Raw genomic sequence first — 13,719 nt, 5'->3', positions numbered from 1 at the left:
TTACATTCACAAACAACATATAAGAGCAAAGCGCATAAATGAAGCAAAACAGATCAATAGAAATAAAATTGAGAAATATAGGAATAAAAATAGTGGACAGTGCAAGCTGTACAATATATTAACAGTAATTATAAGGATGGTAAGGGAACAGAAGTATGGATTTATAGAGTATAAAAAATGAAACTATTTTACAACCTGTAGAGAAAAAAAATGTACGAAGATGGGTGCAAAGTGAGTGGGGGAGTGGCAGAGGCAGGAACTGTGTCAGCAGGGGTCAGCGGGCTTGTTGATGAGTTCAACTGCTGAAAGGAAGAAGCTGTTTTTGTAGTGCGTACTTCTGGTTTTGATAGTCCTCAGTCTCTTGCTGGAGGGTGTATTTTTTTAACATTACATGTCCAGGATGGGTGGGGTCAGCCATGAACTTTCTTGTTTGTGTCAGGTTCTAGAGGCATATAGGTCTTGTAAGCAGATTGCAGCGAATCACGTTCTGTAAAGAGTATGATATGCCACAGTCTGTCCTTGTCCTTGGCAGTGGCATATTCCAGATGCTATTAGAGTAGATGAGGATGAACTCAGTGATGGCTGTGTTAAAATACACCATCATTGACCTTGGCAGACTGAACTTCTTGTAGAAAGCACATCCATTTTTGATGAGGGAGCTAATGTTCAGCACCCATCTGAGGTCAGCTCCCATCTGTGTTGACCAGAGATTCATGAATGGTTATCCAGAGGGGGGGGGGGTTTGTCTGGGTTGTGCCTAAAGTTCACTACCATTTCCACCGTCTATAGAGCATTGAGCTCCAGATTAGGTCACCTGCACTAGGTCACCAAAAGTTGAATTTCCCTCCTGTAGATGGATTTGTCCCCACCAGAGATGAGTTGAATTAGGGTGGTGTCATAGCTTGACGGACTCATGACTGGAAGTGCAGCTGTTACTAAATAGGGAGAACAACAGGGGCAACACGACACAGCCTTTTGGGGAACCAGTGCTTATGGTCAGGTGGTCGGAGATGTGCTTCCCCAGCTTAACATGCTGCTTCCTGTTGGATAGAAAGTAGGTGATCCACCTGCAGGTGGGGTTCGTATGGAAGTAAATTAATGACAAAAGTCGTTGATGAAAAAAAAACATGTTGAATTACACATCAAATAAAAACGCATTGCATTAATGAGCCTTTGAATTTTTGGGGCCTGTAATTTGTGTATACAATTAAACATTGAACATTTCAACTGAAAACATTTCAATTGTAATTTCATTGCTTAAATATTCAGTACAAAAATATTCGGCTTCCAAAATTCAGTTCCAAAACATAGGTATTTTAAAGTGCATGTTTATAATTCAACCACATGAATTCAATTAATTTAATTTCGCCTCAAAATAAATTTCAAAAGAACAAATTCAGTTGAAAAAAATCCATGTTTTATTTGCATCTTTATTATTCAAGCAGTAATATTCAGTCGTCTTATTTACGCTTTACAATATTCAGTCCCGTTATTTTCGCTGTTTCAAATGCGCTGCCAGAATTTCAGCGGTTTAAAATACGGTCCGAAATTCAACCCTCTACATCCGGGACCAGCAGGGTGACTAATAGACTGCCGATCGAGTTCGCCTCGGGAACTGTGGTTAAAATGGAGTAAGCGGTAAGTGCAAGTACTGATTGACTTGGCGGCAGATTTTCGTTGATTGTGTTATTTATGTTTCTTGTCGTTTACTGGTCAATACAATAACTTATTGTGCCCCCAACTAATAGGTTTTTATGTAAGTAATTCGCTAGCTGCATTAATTATCACCAAACTTATCTTGCTAACGTAAGATGCCTGCGGGCAACTACAAGGTCTGCTAGCTTGCAAGCTGGCCAGCTAGGTAGTTGGGATGGGATAGTAGTCGACTTGGGGACTGACAGATCCACGATGTCGACGATGACACCAGAATGGACCTTAATAACACTTTTTGGAATTATGATATGCATATTAATTAATGAAAAGACGGTGCAGATGAAACGGCATCCGACACGGCTGGGCTGTGAAATATCGCGTCGTGTTCATGAACATTCATATCGTCATCAGTGTATAATATCGTGCTAAACATTTGTTGTCTTACATAATTAATAGTCATATTGCACTGTTTATACAAATTGAGTCAGTTGCTAAACCAGTCACGAGTGCCATATATATTATCAATATTATTTGGTTATCATAATCAGAAAACCTTGAAACCACCTGTCATATTTCATTGTTTTCAATATATGCATTTTATAATATGGCCATGGTGAAAATCTCAGAAAATATTGTGATATTTTTTAGAGCATATGCCCAGCCCTACTAAAACCCATTCACTGGAACGAGTAGTTTACAAGAGACAGTCAATGAAAAAACCTTGCAACAAAAAATACTTTCTGTGATTTTTTTTTGTGTTACGCTATATAAAGACAAAGTTTTTTGTATGATTTTTTTTTTTTTATTTTGTATGATAGAATCTGAACTAGCATTGCAGTAATTAGAATTAGTTTACAAACTTTGTAAAGGTTAATCAGTTTGAGGCTGTGACTAGCCTGTTTCTTTAACTGTATGAAGTAAATGACAGCTGTAAGGCCAGAGTCTTGGTTTTGCCTGTTGCAGTGACCAAGGAAAGAGATTCTAGTCAATTTGTCAAATTATCTGAATTTACCATGTTGTTTGTGGTACAAGGGAGGCAATGAAGAAGTACTGAGGTCGGCAAGACACCTTATGTCTCTTCTGTCAAATTCTCAAAGACAAGGAAGTGCAGGGCTTTCTACCAGTCAGGATAGTGTCAGGTAAAATTTCAGGTGTTCTGTTTTTAATGTCAGAATACATCAATAAAGATATTAAGTAATTTTGTGAATTTCCATTTTAATGTATATCTGCAGAGTGAATAGACAAGATGGCCGTACTGAGAGAGTGGTATCTGTCCAGACAGAAATGACAAGGTGGATTTATAACACTTTTATGCATTTATAACATCAGAGGCATTATAAGAACAACTGTACTGGCAGTTACTCATTTTTCTTGAACAGGTTGTTTCCTGGATTGTTTTTGAGTCGGAGAGGAAAACGGCGCTTTACTGGAGTGTTTCCTGTGCCCAGTAAACAAAAACCATTTAATGTTCCACCTGCTGCCAACCCAGTATGAACGAGGTCCCGAACAGCTGCTCCATGCTCAGGCAGGATTAGGACGGAGAACTGCCACCTTGGACGAAAGCATTACACACCAAGAGGTCAGGGAATTACTATTCCAATACCTTGAACCACTAGACCAAATAAATCAGAATGTTTAGGTTAGTTCTCAGTAGCTTGATAAGTCATCATTTACACCAGCAGTAGCATTTGTGGTAGAAACTGGATAAATAACATTGAGTTGTTTTATCATTTACAGTTATGCGATATCCTTATTGAGCTGTATCCAAAACTGCAGTGGTTAGCACTGTTGCCTTACACCTCTGGCACCTGGGTTCGAGTGTCTGCCTGGGTCACGTGTGTGGAGTTTGCATGTTCTCCCCATGTCGTCGTGGGTAGTCCAGTTTCCCCCCACAGTCCAAAAACATGCTGAGGCTAATTGGACTTGCTACATTGCCCATAGGTGTGCGTGTGCCCTGTGATGGGCTGGCCCCCCATCCTGGGTTCCCTGCCTCGTGCCCATTGCTTCCGGGATAGGCTCCGGACCCCCCGCGACCCAGTAGAATAAGCGGTTTGGAAGATGGATGGATGGATGGAACAGTTGTATTCCTCTCCCTTGATACAGACCATCAAATGCCTTACAGCTGTGCTGTTGGTAATGGGAAGCCCACAGCTGACTCATGCACTCATTTCTGTTATTGCTTTAGATGGTGCTTTCCCATGTATCTTGGACTAAAAACTGTGACGATGTCAATGATGATGACAACAAATGGTCACCTGATACAGTGGAATGGATCTCAGGGTACATGAAGCAATTCATTGAGACAGGTCCTTTGCAGTATCAGGAAATCTTAGTCATCCTTTGTCTTAGCAAGTGTATTTGTGACCTACAGTATGCATGTCTATTCTGTTACATAGCATAAGCCTACTTTACATAATTTCAAGTTATAAGGAACCCAATGGTACTAACAGATTCATGTCTCTTCCTGCATAAATATGAGCACTTCAGTGATGCTTCTCATGGTTGTTTCAAAACTAAATATCAGCATGTACCATTTATATTAAGACCATAGACAGTTTTTTGCAGTCATATGTAGCAAAACAACTCTGAGGAAACAATGTGCTGTAAGATCTCATTGTGTAATAAGAATGATTTTATGTAATGCCAGCATCCAGCAAGGACCTAAAGAACCTTTTAAAGTTTTGGATCAGCTGGGAGATTGCAAGGGAAGATTTGACAGTGGAAGTCATGAATGGTGATCTCCCAAGATCCTCTACCTACTTTCGTATCCTGAGGCTACCAGGGTACTATACAGATTTCCAGTCCTTTAAAAAGGTCTTGATGATGTGCATTGGATCCTCCAAATATGGTCATATGTAATAATAATAATAATAATAATAATAATTGATACTTTATTGATCCCCGTAGGGAAATTGTCTCAATGTTCAGATTAAATGCTTGACTGTATGGTACATGTTAAGTTTGCACTGATGGCACTGTGTGGTGCTGTTGCACTACAGTGCTGTAAGTTATTGTTAGTATTTGTGGTACTACTAGAGTTGCTGTTATTGTACTATTGTATGGCAAGTTACTATATCATTCCTTAAACATTTTACAAACTAATATTATTGTATTGACCTGATTATACATACTGTTACTAAGGAACACTACAGTGAAGCTGAATCGTCATATGTTGTCAAAAAGAAAGCACTATAAGGTACAGTTTATATTACAGTAAAAAATGTACTCACTGGATGTGCAAAGTTCAAATAAAACATTGTATTATTTTTTTCAAAAAGACCAATCTTAAACTATTGCCTGGTCAAGCACTACTGACTGATGGAAATTGGTAAAAAGACAAGTTTCATAAATGAAGTGAGACATAATACAAAACTAAGTAAAGACCAAAAAAAAATAAAAAATTACTGTATGAGAACTGACTGGCAAAACTGAAGCGCAGCTAAATAAATGTCCCAACCAAAGGTCTGTGAAGGTGCTCTGGGGTCTACAGTTTCTTGTAGTGCTGCCATTTGTTCATCACGCAAGGGAGACTCAATTGTAGGAAAGACGAAACTGGAGTGTACATCAAGACTCAGGCCACTACTTTTCCAGTTAATGTTCAACCCCTAGAAAATGAAAATCCTTTTAGATCTTCTTTCATCATTATATATCCATTGACTATGAAGGACTACTTACAATTAAGAAAGCAATTTATACTGAACTCCATGAATGTTACATTTCTAACATAATGCTATCTTTAAGTATTTAACTTAACTATATACAAATATCCTGCTCAAAAGAATTGGCTCATACTGTCAAGCCTGCAGTAAATACAGCATACCTCTATGTCAGGTTCAAGTACAGGATGATGGATACTTCCAATTGTCCATAACTGGTTTGGGGTCATGTTGCCCTCTGTGCGGATTGGGTGATTGTCCCAGGTGTTTCGAAAAAGATTCAGATCATTTTGAAGCCGTGGAAGAAACACATAGTGGCAACAGAAGAGGTGAATCCTGTCTGAAATATCAAAGTAGCCAGCTTCTTCCAGGGAGTGTAGAACATCGTAATATACGTTCGTTACTGATGTCCAGACATCTCCCCATAACCTCTCGATGGAGAAAATTGGTCAATTAACATTATCAGGCAAAGTACCCAGCTCACTGACAGGTTACATGTAGAGATGGATGAATAGCGGTAAAAATTAGCCAAAAGTCAAGACTGTCCAATAAGAGGAGGTTAATTATTTTAAGTTATCTGGACAAACTGAAAAATCTCACTTTGTAGAACAGGACTAAGAAATGCTGAATTAAACAATTTGACTAGCTTAACTCACTGCTGATTATGGACGCTCTTCCCTGAAATAAAGCTGCCCCTTCCTGTCCCACGAACTGTAAACATCAGCTACATCCACATTTTCACTACCCTGGTCACCTCGTACCCTACAATATAAAAAAAAAAATGTTCATGCATAGAACAGTTTTGAAGCTCACAGTCCAGTGTGGAAATTTAAGCTTGTTATTAAAGACTCGGGTGGTAATTTTTTAATTGAAGTTTTAAAAGTATGTCTATGTATTAAAATGTTTTAAGCATAAAACCTTATTCATACCATAATAAGCGTACTTAAATGGGAAGCCGAATGTTTCCACAGATTCTTGAAAAAAATCCAGGGTAGTTGAAGCAAGGTTATTAGAAGGAGCACCCAGGTACATTATCTGTGTAAATAAAGTAAAAATAAAACAGAGGGCAAGCTGGTGATGATCCAACACATCATACATAGGAACCAACACTAATTAAGCGTGACAATTACCTTGCGTGAAAAGCCATCTACACCTCCGAAGATGATTATATTGTAACTGAAATATCACAAAGAAAAAAAAAACAGTAGAAACATACACAACTGTTGACACAGGCTTCCAATATAGAATAACTAAGGACCATACTAACAAACATACCAAATCAATTTATGATTGGTGTCGATGTGCATCAATGCTCTGGGACTAGAGACAAGAGGTCAAGGGGCAAACACCCAACTGCATGCTCCAAGTGGGAGTGGAGTCTTTCCAGCACATAGTTCAACAGCAACTGCTAAAGGAAAAACTATACTTACAATGAATGTATCGAACTATGTATCGAACACATTAAAATCCACACATTAAAAAAGTATTAATATTTCCATAGCAAAGTCTTAAAGTTTAAATCGCGTGATAAATTTATAACGACAGTCAGTTATGAAAGCTTCTGGCAACAGCTTTAATGATAAGGGCGCCAGCAACTGACTCACACCTTTATGGAATTTGTATAAATAGTGCATTATAACTATTAATTATTTAAGACAACAAATGTTTAGCACGATATTATACACTGATGACGATATGAATGTTCATGAACATTGCAGCCCAGCCGTTTCATCTTCACCGTCTTTTCCTTAATTAATTATGCATATCATACTTTCAAAAAGTGTTATTAAGGTCCCTTCTGATGTCATCGCCGACATTGCGGATCTGTCAGTCCCCAAGTTGACTACTATCCCATCCCAACTACCTAGCTGGCCAGCTTGCAAGCTAGCAGACCTTGTAGTTTCCCGCAGGCATCTTACGTTAGCAAGATAAGTTTGGTGATAATTAATGCAGCTAGCGAATTACTTACATAAAAACCTATTAGTTGGGGGCACAATAAGTTATTGTATTGACCAGTAAACGACAAGAAACATAAATAACACAATCAACGAAAATCTGCCGCCAAGTCAATCAGTACTTGTACTTACCGCTTGCTCCATTTTAACCACAGTTCCTGAGGCGAACTCGATCAGCAGTCTATTAGTCACCCTGCTGGTCCCGGATGTAGAGGGTTGAATTTCGGCCCGTATTTTAAACCGCTGAAATTCTGGCAGCGTATTTGAAACAGCGAAAATAACGGGACTGAATATTGTAAAGCGTAAATAAGACGACTGAATATCACTGCTTAAATAATAAAGATGCAAATAAAACATATGGATTTTTTTCAACTGAATTTGTTCTTTTGAAATTTATTTTGAGGCGAATTTAAATTAATTGAATTAATGTGGTTGAATTATAAACATGCACTTTAAAATACCTATGTTTTGGAACTGAATTTTGGAAGCCGAATATTTTTGTACTGAATATTTAAGCAATGAATTTACATTTAAAATGTTTTCAGTTGAAATGTTCAATGTTTAATTGTATACACATATTAAATTACAGTCATTAATTTACTTCCATAGGTTTGGCACGCCCAGCTGGGACAGCTTGTCCTGGAGCAGAGCTGAGATGATAAATTTTTGTGTAAAATTTCACAATTCAGTTGAGAAATGACATTTGATGTGAAATGGTGCCTATTAAGCCAAGAATTTGGATTAACTAATTTAATGGAAGATTTAAACTATGCATATGAATGCAATTAACCGATGATTCTAATTTTGATATGACATTTAGCAAAATGAACAAGATTAATTCAAAATGCATGTCTCTGTGAATATGTCACTGCTTAATTTTTGTTTTTGATATTTTGTTTTCATACTTCCTTGCCAGTCATGATGACAACACTACATTTAATTTAGAGGACATATTAACACCTCCCTTGGAGCCGACACCTTATTGTGGTGGAAGGGTTTGTGTGTTCCAATGATCCCAGGAGCTAAGTTGTCTGGGGCTTTATGCCCTTGGTAGGGTCACCCAAGGCAAACATGTCCTGGGTGAGGAACCAGATGAAGTGCGTCTCATTAGACAACCTTATGAAGAGAAACATAATGGATCCACGATTTCCCTCACCCAGACGTGGGTCACCGGGCACCCCTCCTGGAGCCAGGCCTGGGGGTGGGGCTCGATGGCGAGCACCTGGAGGCTAGGCCTACACCAATGGGGCCTGGTCAGGAACAGCCCAAAGAAGGCATGTTGGTCCCCCCTCCAATGGGCTCACCACCTGTAGGAGGGGCTAAAGGATTCGGCTGCTGTGTGAGTTGGGCAGTGGCCGAAGGCGGGGACCTTGGCAGTCCAATCCTTGGCTGCAGAAGCTAGCTCTAGGGACATGGAATGTCACCTCTTTGGCAGGGAAGGAGCCTGAGCAGGTGCGCGAGGTTGTGAGGTTCTGACTAGATATAGTCGGACTCACCTCGATGCAAGGTTTGGTCTCTGGACCAGTCTCCTTGAGGGGAGTTGGACCCTCTTCCACTCTGGAGTTACTCGCGGGGAGAGGCGCTGAACAGGGGTGGGCATACTTATTGCCCCCATTAGCTGGGCACTTTTACATTGGGGTTTACCGCGATGATAAGAGGGTAGCCTCCCTTCGCCTTTGGGTGGGGGCATGGGTCCTGACTGTTGTTTGTGTTTATGCGCCAAGCGGCAGTTCAGAATACCTACCCCTTTTGGAGTCCTTGGAAGGGGTGTTGGAGAGCATTCCTCCTGGGGACTCCGTTGTTCTGCTGGGAGACTTCAATGCTCACGTGGGCAATGACAGTGAGACTTGGAGTAGTGTGATTAGGAGGAATGCCCCCCCAATCTGAACCCAAGCGGTGCTTTGCTATTGGACTTCTGTGCTTGTCATAGATTGTCCATAATGAACACCATGTTCAAGCATAAGGGTGTCCATATGTGCACTTAACACCAAGACACCCTAGGCTGCAGTTCGATGACTGACTTTGTGGTCGTGTCATCGGACTTGCGGCCGTATGTATTAGACACTCAGGTGTAGAGAGGAGCGGAGCTGTCAACTGATCACCAACTGGTAGTGGATTGGCTCCACTGGTGGGGTAAGAAGCCGGTCAGGCCTGGCAGGCCCAAGAATATAGTGAGGGTCTGCTGGGAACGTGTGCCGGAATCCCCTGTCAGAATGAGCTTCAACTTCTACCTCTGGCAGAACTTCGCCCATGTGAGAATGGGCCACATTCTGCGCTTCCATTGTGGAGGTGGCTGACAGGAGCTGTGGCCATAAGGTGATCGGTGCCTGTTGCGGAGGCAGTCCCCGAACCCACTGGTGGACACTGATGGTGAGGGATACCGTCAAGCTGAAGAAGGAGCCCTATCAGGCTTTTTTGGCCTGTGGGACTCCAGAGGCAGCTGACGAGTACCGGGGGGCCAAGTGGAAGGTGGCTTTGGTGATCACTGAGGCTGTGGGAGGAATTTGGCGAGGCCATGGAGAACAACTTCTGGATGATTTTGAATAGATTCTGGTCCACCATCTGGTGGTTCAGTGCGGAAAAGTGGTGCAGCATTAACACTGTTCATGGTGGGGATTTGATGCTGCTGACCTTAACTTGGGACATTTTGGGTCAGTGGAAGGAGTACTTCGAAGACCTCCTCAACCCCACCGACACACATTCCAATGAGGAAGCAGAATCTGGGGTGGACTCCCCTATCTCTCGGGTGGAGGTTGCTGAGGTGGTTAAAAAGCTCCTCGGTGGCCCGGCCCCGGGGGTGGATGAGATACGCCCAGAGTTCTTCAAGGCTCTGGATGCTGCGGGGCTATCCTGGTTGACATGCATCTGCAGCATCACGTGGACATCCGGGGCAGTGCCTCTGGACTGGAACACTAGAGTGGTTGCCCCCCTCTTTAAGAAGGGGGACCGGAGGGTGTGCTCCAACTATAGGGGGATCACACTTCTCAACCTCCCTGCTAAGGTCTATTCAGGGGTCCTGGAGAGGAGGGTCCCTCGGATTGTCGAACCTCTGATTCAGGAGGAGCAGTGTGGTTTTTGCCCTGGCCATGGAACAGTGGACCAGCTCTATATTCTCAGCAGGGCTTTGGAGGGTTCATGGGAGTTTGCCCAACTAGTTTACATGTGCTTTGTGGACTTGGAGCAGGCATTCGACCATTTCCCTCTGGGAGCCCTGTGGGGAGTGCTCCGGGAGTATGGGGTGCCGGGCCTCCTTATAAGGGCTGTTCAGTCCCTGTATGACCGGTGTCAGAGCTTGATCTGCATTGCCGGCAATAAGTTGAACTCGTTTTCGGTTAGGGTTGGACTCCACCAGGGCTGCCCTTTGTCACTGATTCTGTTCATAACATTTATGGGCAGAATTTCTACGCGCAGCCAGGGCGTTGAGGGTGTCTGATTTGGTGACCTCAGGATTAGGAATCTACTCTTTGCAGATGATGTGGTTCTGTTGGCTTCATCGGACCATGACCTTTGGTTCTCACTGGGATAGTTCGCAAAGAGTGTGAAGCGGTTGGGATGAGAATTAGCACCTCCAAATCCGAGACCATGGTCCTCAGCTGGAAAAGGGTAGAATGCTCTCTCCGGGTTGGAGATTGGGTCCTCTCCCAAGTGGAGGAGTTTAAGTATCTCGGGGTCTTGTTCACAAGTGAGGGAACGATGGAACGGGAGATCGACAGGCGGATCGGTGCGACGTCAGCAGTGATGAGGGCACTGCATCGGTCTGTCATGGTGAAGAAAGATCTGAGCCAAAAGGCAAAGCTTCGATTTACCAGGTGATCTACGTTCCTACCCTCACCTATGGTCACGAGCTGTGGATAGTGACCGAAAGAACGAGATCGCGAGTGCAAGTGGCCGAAATGGGTTTCCTCCACAGGGTGGCTGGGCTCTCCCTTAGAGATAGGGTGAGGATCTCGGTCATTCGGGAGAGACTCCGAGTAGAACCGCTGCTCCTCCGCATTGAGAGCAGCCAGATGAGGTGGCTCGGGCATCTAATTAGGATGCCTCCTGGACGCCTCTCTGGTGAGGTGTTCTGGGCATGTCCCACTGGGAGGAGGCCCCGGGGAAGACACAGGACATGCTGGAGGAACTATGTCTCTCGGCTGGCCTGGGAACACCTCGGGATCCCCCCAGAGGAGCTGGATGAAGTGGCTGGGGAGAGGGAAGTCTGGGCCTCTCTGCTGAGACTGCTGCCCCCGCGACCCAACCTCGGATTAAGCGGGAGATGATGGATGGATGGATGGAGTAAGGTTATGTATAGTTAATGATAACAATAATAATACGATATAATATTAATAGTGAAAATAATATCATTAATATTATATAGTAGCGGGGCGGCATGGTGGTGCAGTGGTTAGCACTGTCGCCTCACACCTCTGGGACCCGGGTTCGAGTCTCCGCCTGGGTCACATGTGTGCGGAGTTTGCATGTTCTCCCCGTGTCGTCATGGGGTTTCCTCCGGGTACTCCGGTTTCCCCCCACAGTCCAAAAACATGCTGAGGCTAATTGGAGTTGCTGAATTGCCCGTAGGTGTGCATGTGTGAGTGAATGGTGTGTGAGTGTGCCCTGCGATGGGCTGGCCCCCCATCCTGGGTTGTTCCCTGCCTCGTGCCCATTGATTCCGGGATAGGCTCCGGACCCCCCGCGACCCAATAGGATAAGCGGTTTGGAAAATGGATGGATGGATGGATTATATAGCAGCAATTATTATTACATACTTATTGTCACACCCTGCTCGTCCGATCCTCCTGTGTGCCACACCCCCTCTTTCTCCGTTTCCTGGACTCCCGTGCTTCCCTGCTAGACATATTATTATTATCCATCCATCCATTTTCCAAACCGCTTATCCTACTGGGTCGCAGGGGGTCCGGAGCCTATCCCGGAAGCAATGGGCACGAAGCAGGGAACAACCCAGGATGGGGGGCCAGCCCATCTCAGGGCACACTCACACACCATTCACTCTCACATGCATTCCTACGGGCAATTTAGCAAGTCCAATTAGCCTCAGCATGTTTTTGGACTGTGGGGGGAAACCGGAGTACCTGGAGGAAACCCCAGGACGACATGGGGAGAACATGCAAACTCCACACACATGTGACCCAGGCGGAGATTCGAACCCGGGTCCCAGAGGTGTGAGGCAACAGTGCTAAGCACTGCACCACCATGCCGCCCGCTGACCCCTACTTATATTAATAAAATTCTAATCAATAATAGAGCAACAATTAAATTCTTTCATTAGAACTACTCATACAATCGAGAGCTGCGCAGATCATTACGGAAAGCAGGAATGGTGTGAATACTGGAACTTTCCAACCACTGAAAAATCTAAGAATGCAGAGACCTGGATCTGGATTAATCTATGCTGTTCACTTGTACTATTAACTGGCTTTACTGTTCTTCGACAATTTTTCAGTCATGAATATATGAATGAATGCATCCATCCATTTTCCAAACTGCTTATCCTACTGGGTCGCGGGGGGTCCGGAGCCTATCCCGGAAGCAATGGGCATGAGGCAGGGAACAACCCAGGATGGGGGGGCAGCCCATCACAGGGCACACACACACACCATTCACGCACACATGCACAACTATGGGCAATTTAGCAAGTCCAATTAGCCTCAGCATGTTTTTGAGCTGTGGGGGGAAACCGGAGTTATATGAATTAATATGTATTATAAATATTTATGACCTGGCATTCCATCCATGGTGTTCCCCTGCTTTGTACCCTGTACTGAAAGGGATAGGCTCCATGCTCCCTTCCCAATCCTGGAGTGACTGGAAGATTTTTGGCACTATATTGCCAAAAGTATTGGGACACCTGCCTTTACACACACATGAACTTTAATGGCACCCCAATCTTGCAGCCTTGCACCCCAATACATGGGCTTTAATATGGAGTTGGCCCACTCTTTGCAGCTATAATAGCTTGAATTCTTCTGGGAAGGCACAAAGTTTAGGAGTGTGTTTATGAGAATTGTTGACCATTCTTCCAGGAGAGCATTTGTGAGGTCAGGAACTGATGTTGAACAAGAAGGCCTGGCTTGCAGTCTCCACTCAAATTCATCCCAAAAGTGTTCTATCGGGTTGAGGGTCAGGGCTCTGTGCAGGCTAGTGAAGTACCTCCACACCACACTCGCTCATCCATGTCCTTATGGTCCTTGCTTTGTGCGCTGGTGCACAGTCATGTTGTAACAGGAAGGGCCATCCTCAATCTGTTTCCACAAAGTTGGGAGTATGAAATTGTCCAAAATGGCTTTGAAAGCTACAGCATTAAAAGTTCCTTTCACTGGAACTAAGGGGCCAGGCCCTACCCCTGAAAAACAACTCTACACCATAATCCCCCCTCCACCAAACTTTACAATTGGCACGATGCAATAAAGCATATACCGTTCGCCTAGAAACCGCCAATCCCACACTTTACC

At 43.6% G+C, this 13,719-nt stretch overlaps 2 long non-coding RNA genes across 2 annotated transcripts; one reads left to right on the top strand and one right to left on the bottom strand.

Annotated features, from left to right (window-relative positions):
- Nucleotides 1-1,572: 1,572 nt before the first annotated feature.
- On the top strand, nucleotides 1,573-4,576 carry LOC125704194 (uncharacterized). Its single transcript, XR_007381052.1, has 5 exons — nucleotides 1,573-1,638; nucleotides 2,686-2,792; nucleotides 2,886-2,945; nucleotides 3,033-3,232; nucleotides 3,839-4,576. It is a non-coding gene; the product is annotated as an uncharacterized LOC125704194 (long non-coding RNA).
- On the bottom strand, nucleotides 4,571-7,466 carry LOC125704157 (uncharacterized). The gene is made up of 6 exons (XR_007381039.1): nucleotides 7,397-7,466; nucleotides 6,585-6,717; nucleotides 6,440-6,485; nucleotides 5,966-6,344; nucleotides 5,474-5,649; nucleotides 4,571-5,258 (listed from the first exon to the last, which is right to left on the bottom strand). It is a non-coding gene; the product is annotated as an uncharacterized LOC125704157 (long non-coding RNA).
- Nucleotides 7,467-13,719: the final 6,253 nt, after the last annotated feature.

The sequence above is a fragment of the Brienomyrus brachyistius genome, chromosome 1 (assembly GCF_023856365.1).
Source record: "Brienomyrus brachyistius isolate T26 chromosome 1, BBRACH_0.4, whole genome shotgun sequence".
Lineage (NCBI taxonomy): Eukaryota > Metazoa > Chordata > Actinopteri > Osteoglossiformes > Mormyridae > Brienomyrus > Brienomyrus brachyistius.
The sequence above is the reverse complement of the archived record's forward strand: the minus strand, read 5'-3'. Positions and strand labels throughout refer to the sequence as shown.